Source organism: Mirounga angustirostris, unplaced genomic scaffold, assembly GCF_029215605.1.
Source record: "Mirounga angustirostris isolate CCGP_5_RB_7025 unplaced genomic scaffold, mMirAng1.0.hap1 SCAF_3, whole genome shotgun sequence".
Taxonomy (NCBI): Eukaryota; Metazoa; Chordata; class Mammalia; order Carnivora; family Phocidae; genus Mirounga; species Mirounga angustirostris.
The window spans coordinates 99,774,810-99,780,866 of NW_026991711.1; the positions used below are offsets into that span (position 1 = coordinate 99,774,810).

The 6,057-nt window shown below is 34.2% G+C and overlaps 1 protein-coding gene across 5 annotated transcripts in view; it reads left to right on the forward strand.

The window, feature by feature from the left end:
* SLC35F5 (solute carrier family 35 member F5) overlaps positions 1–3,196 on the forward strand; it is a 96,733-nt gene extending 93,537 nt beyond the window's left edge. For all 5 annotated transcript variants that reach the window (XR_010410119.1, XM_064586435.1, XM_045868982.3 and 2 more), the window contains one exon: positions 2,133–3,196. The gene's annotated coding sequence lies outside the window, so the exon portion shown is untranslated. The remainder of the gene's footprint in view (positions 1–2,132) is intronic.
* Positions 3,197–6,057: the final 2,861 nt, after the last annotated feature.

Below are 6,057 nucleotides of genomic sequence, written 5' to 3' on the forward strand. Positions count from 1 at the left end.
GCATTAGTATTGAATAAGGTTCTTTATTCCTGTAATGATCAAATACAAAATTGGTTTTCCATAAATAGCTTTTTCAGGGACGGTATAGTCTAGAGGGTAAGGGACAAGCTCTAGAGTCACACTGCCTGGGTTCCAATTCTAGCTTCTCCCTGTACTAGCTGTGTGATCTTTTGCAAGGTCATGAACCTGTCTGTGCCTCAGTTTTCTTATTTGTGAAATGGGGTTACAGTAGTCCTTCTCTCATAAGATTATTGGAAGTATTAAATACTTGGTAAGTTTAAACTGCGGGCAAATGAAATGATGCCAAGTTTAACTATTACTTTTATTCATGCTAAGAATCATCATTTTATGTAATGATACATTTTAGAAAAATATTTTTCCTCTAGTATAAAAGTAGAAAATGTATTATTTTGGTGTATATCCAGTCTTTTTTCTATATATATGTGTGTGTGTTTTCCATAACTAGCATAGTGGATATCCTGATTCTTTGACTATGCTTTTTCACTTAATGTTTCAAGAACATTTCCTCATTCTTAAAAAATTTTAAGAAATATTATCTTTTATATTTATGACATGACAAATGAGTACATGATATTTTATCTTTCACTGAATGAATGCTTGAAATATATCCAGCATATATTTTTGGCATGTATAAAAGTGGTTATGTATTCATTTAGAGTGGGAGATCGCAGTAAATTACTGAAATTCGAGAGATTCAGGTCCCTTTTATATTGAAATGTTTCCTGATAGCAACTGAGCTTCCCTTCCTCACCTAGAACATTGAACAACTCCTGTTGACTCCTTGCACTCAAATTGGTCTTTGAGCCTTAAGTGCCACTGTCTTCATGGCAAATTCACCTCTAACCTAGGGCTAATTGTCTTGGTTCTGGGTTCCTTTGTCATTTTTTATTCTAGTGTTTATTGTTATGATGGTTATACGTGCACATAGTTCAGAGAGTTAGAATTCTACAAATTTTTTGTACAAAGCATCTGCCACCTGCCCTGCACTGCCTGTCCTGTTCAGTTCTTGCCCTACTCTGAGGAAGCACTTTAAACTCTCAGTTGTTTTGATCCCTGCCCCCCCCCCTTTAGGCATCATCGGTCGATTTTCCCACTTTGGTAGATGAGAATAGATTACTTTCAAGGTTCCCCCTCCTCTGCCTCCACTCCATTTGCCTGCCTTCGCACCTCCTAATCCCTGTATCGTTATTGTGTACTTCTGGATAGATCTATAAGCAGTGTTTACCTTGTTATGATTATATAAATGTTACTTTTACCTGAGTCATGTTGGATTGTGCCTGGCATTTCCCCAGTCCAGAGACCCTCTATTTACCCCTTTTAGAGAATACACCTTATATCATCTCCTGGGATGGAGAAGAGGCACTTGACGAGCTGTGAAAAGTAATGCAGGGCATCTGAATGTCTAACTGCTTTTTCTGTAAACCATGCTAATTTTCCTGTTTTTAGTTGTTTCTTCACCCCTCCTTTTAGAAATATCTGGTTGGCAGTTGTTTTCTTGTCTCTGCTCTTCTCTTTGTCCATGTGATTTATTCCTTTAAAAAAAAAAATCCCTTTATTGTCGTTCTACTGAGCTTTTGGGGACAGAGTGGAACTAAATATGTTTACTTGCCATCTTCAAGTTAAAAAAAAATACATGTAGTTATTCTTTAAAGCTTTTTAGTACTATAATTTATGTATATTCTCCCTAGTATGCTGTGCATTATTCCCATGTTCACCCTCATACCCACCCCTACCCAGGCAAGGATTCAATATTTTTGGAAGTTAGGGCTGGATAATGGGGAGATAGTGAAGATGGACTACAATCACGTGTAAAGGACAGGTGTGGCAGGAGTCTTTGTCTCCATGAGGTAATGATGGAGTATGCCATGGATAAAACTGTTACTATGCAGTCTTAAAGCAGTGTTGCCTGTCAGCCTTCGACATTAGTATGGAACTTCTGTGAGTTTTTAGTACTCACCTCCAGTTCCACTATCCAGTTGTTAAGTACATAAACTGTGTTTGATATATATTTCAATGTTAAGATAATTTGCTTTTTGCAATATAAACTACAGAAAATTAAGGCTATGACAGTTGGAAACTAATGATGATTTTGTGTTTCTTTTTATTTTTAGCTTGATAATGGAACATTATGCAGCGAAGAGACAATCTCTGGCAAGTTTTTGTAGGAAATGTTTCAGTGCCTAGTCTGAAAAATAACAGTTTCAGTTCTTTGGAACTCTAAAATATATTTTCCTCAGATCTGTTTTCTTCATTTCATAATGAAGTACTTTGCTATGTAGCTGTGTACATATCACTACAGTTATAGGAATTTCCAATCCACAGTTCCTCTAAAGGACCAACCTGCCTTACACATCTCAAGGAATTCAGCTGATGAAATAATTTGAACTAATCAAGGAATAAAATTCTGATGTTCTGGAGACTTTATTTTCACATATTATTTGTTAAATGCTGGACTATATTATGAAAATGTTTTCAAGAAATCATTTAAGTATATAGATCAGTGTTTCTTAACAGATAAAGTGATGAAGTAAGCTGCCTATAATAGGTACGGATTATATTTTTGAGTTTTCATAGAATATTGCAAATTAACAACACAGAAAAAAATGCTTAATTTTATGCAAATGTGTCCATGTAAATTTAGTGGGACTTTAAAGAGAAAACATATTTGAGAAACGTCTGGTTCACTCACACTACATAAACTGTATTATCCTTTCCTAGCATTAGGTGCCTTGTATTTTAAATCTGTGACAAACCATGACAAATTTTTAAAGGGGAAGTATTATTGTAAAATGGAGAATTATGTATTTCTAAAGGCTCTATTGCTGTAAATTTAATGGATAAAGCTCTGCTTAATTAGAGTTTTGAAGAAATATTCTCTCTTCAATTAAGACGTTTTCATAATGGAATGATTTGAGTTGAAGTGATAAAGAGTATTATTAAAATAAAATGTTTGTATATATGTATTTGTGTATGACAGATCTATTAATTGGTTTCTGATTTTTTTCATATATAAATGCCCAATTACTCTAGAACTGGATGCCTCTAGTTTTCCTAAATAAATGTTTAATGGCTAAAATACCAAAGAAGGCAAAAAGAGATTCTACTTTAAAAATTTCATTTGAATTTTTCCTCTACCAAGCTTAAATATAAAATACTCTTAATTACAACTCTTAAACTTAGCTTTTATGTGTACTTCTTGTGCAACTGCCCCTGTTCACTGTAGAACATCAGTGGATGAACATGTCTCTGGATTCATCTAGACTTTTGATGAATCACCCATTTCCTTTTCAAGTTGTGTGAGAATAGTGCATTTCTCTTAAAAATTTCTTAACAGTTCTGACGTTTTAAATTCCCTCTGCAATAGTTAGCTTCAGTTTGTCTTACATTCTTAAAGTTGTTTTGGTGTTACCATGAGTTTAAAATGGAGTTTAGCCATCTTTTTGCTTGTCGTGAGAACTTTTGTATTAATTTAAAAGACTGTTTATGATAATTAAGTTTAAAAAACAAACAGCTGTTCTCCTATTGGCGCCACCAATAATTCTTGTTAAGCTGAAAGTAATACTGATTTTGTTACCTTGACTCGGAAAAGGCGTGTAAAGAATGTGGACTTCTAAGGAATTTTTTTCTTAAAAAGAACTTAATGAAGTAAAATTTCAATTGCTCAAAGACTAATTTCAGTTGAGGTTTATTATCTAGATACCTTTACTTTCTGTTTTTGCTGTTTGACAGCTCACCACTACCTTCAGCAAATTACAGGGTAAGATAGTTGAAACAGTGAAGGTAGAATTCAACTTTTAAATTATTCTTTAAAAATGGTAGGAGATGAGGTTGAACTTAGAGATTTTTGGTTATTCATTGCTCTATTTACATGTCGTACAGATCAGGTGTTGTCACTCAGGACTCAATCAGCCTTAGTTAACGTGCTGGATAGATCGTGCAGAGGACTTCTTCCACTAGGCTGCTGGGATTCTTTTTTGTTTTGTGTATATGTATGTGTGTTTTAATCTAAGAACAACCTTTGTAGAAGAAATCATCATTAAATCAGTTAACTGCAAGTATGAATTATTGCTGCTTTGCTCACCTATTACCTTTTCTACCAAGTTTTGTCTGAATGATTTTTTTATTTGAATACTGCAGTCATGAAGAGTAAGCAATTGAGGACTTCCTTCCTGTATCTTTGTAGTTAAGGGTTCATCCTCTCAATAGAGTTGTAGATTACTTCCATTCTGTGATTTCCCAGAAATGTAGGTGTCAAGGCCCTCAGATCACAGCAACTGCATTGCCGGCCTTTGGAAATGTTGGGAGGGTTACATTCCGGTAACTGCTCATGTCCTTCCTCTGTTAGAGCAGTGTTGGCCTACAGTCTTATTTTTCTGAATCTAAAGACCAAATAGTGATTTCTGATACCGTCTTTCAGTCTTCTACTTTTCTTCCTATATGTAATTTAAATCCCACTATTGAATAATATTTCAAATTATGACCTTAATTGAAGGAAGTTTGCTGTTTTGTCAGACTTGATGTTTGATGAACATCAGCCTCTACTGAAACAAAACTGAAAAATGAAGCACTTACAAGTGCTTAGATGAATGCATTTTGGAGCTCAGAAAAGCCATTAGGTATATGCAATGCACCTATACTTAGTCCTTTAAATAAATTTTAAGTTTTTAAGAAATTGATATATTGGCTTCTGTCAGAGGCTGGCTTAATTAATTCCTTATATTAAACTGATTTTTCCCTGGTAGCTGATAAATAAAGTTTACTGTTTCTGTAGAAGTGAGCTCACAAAGTTAAATGTGAATGTTCTCAAAGGTATACAGCCATGTTTCAGGAAGAATGTTAATATCCCTATTACAGTCAATCATGCAGAGCCAATTTGGGGTTGCAAAGTATGACTTCTCTGGAAACCAAGGGTTTTCGTAAGTCAGTATAGTAAGGTATGTAGCAGTAATCCTCAGTATGCTGGTTGAAGAAACAAAATATCTTTAAAGAAGGATTAAGTAGAAATTAATTAGAAGATATTTTCTCCAGAATCATATTAGCAAATAAATGAAATGTTATTTTTATTTTAAGCAATTCTAGTTGTTATAATCCTGCTTCATTTCTCCCTCCTTTCCTTTTGAAATATTCTTTATTACTAAATAATATTTTAGGAAGAATTCACAGAAATACATAAATAGTATTTGTGACATCTGCAGATTTAATTTATGTAGCTAAGATTGTGTGATTTTTTTTTTTTAAATGGTGACATGGCTAACAGAAGATTTTCAATTTACAGAGTTTGAAGTTAGGTTTATGTTTTAGTATGTCTGTTGTGTACCAAAAATTTCTTTTAGATATACTGAGGTATATTTTTTTATAGACTTGTAATTTTGAGACTGTCCCTCCCTGTTTCCCTGTTTAAATAGTATCAGCCTCATCTATCTCTACAAAAGTTTTGTTTTGTGGTTCATGTACTGTATGGACACAGGAAATTTCCCTTTAAATCTTAAGAACCTTTAATAAGCAGGGTAGAAGAGGAGTTCATTACAAATTAGAAGCAAATAATGACTGTTGGGAATTTACTGTTACATTAACATGAAGATTTCTGTTTTGCCATCCGGCATAAAGATTGCATGATGATTGAAATGTTTATTAACTTTAACTCTTAGTAGATCACCTTGTTTTCATTCTGATTTTTGGTTATCTAGAAAAATTCTGGTTTATGTATTTTAAAAACTAAGCATCATTTTAATGGCATTGCATTTATTTATTTTTAAAGATTTATTCATTTGAGAGAGAGCCCAAGGTGGGAGAGGGGGAGGGGCAAAGGGAGAGGGAGAGTCTGAGGCAGACTCCATGTTGAGCACAGAGCCTGAGGGGGGGCTTGATCTGAAGACCCTGCGATCACAACGGGACCCGACACCAAAAGTCAGTCTCAACCGATTGTGCCACCCAGGCGCTCCATGTCATTGCATTTAAAACAATGCTTTCCTATGAAATTTCTCATGTGCAATATACATTAACTACTAGAATGTCAAACAATGAAATCATTGACAT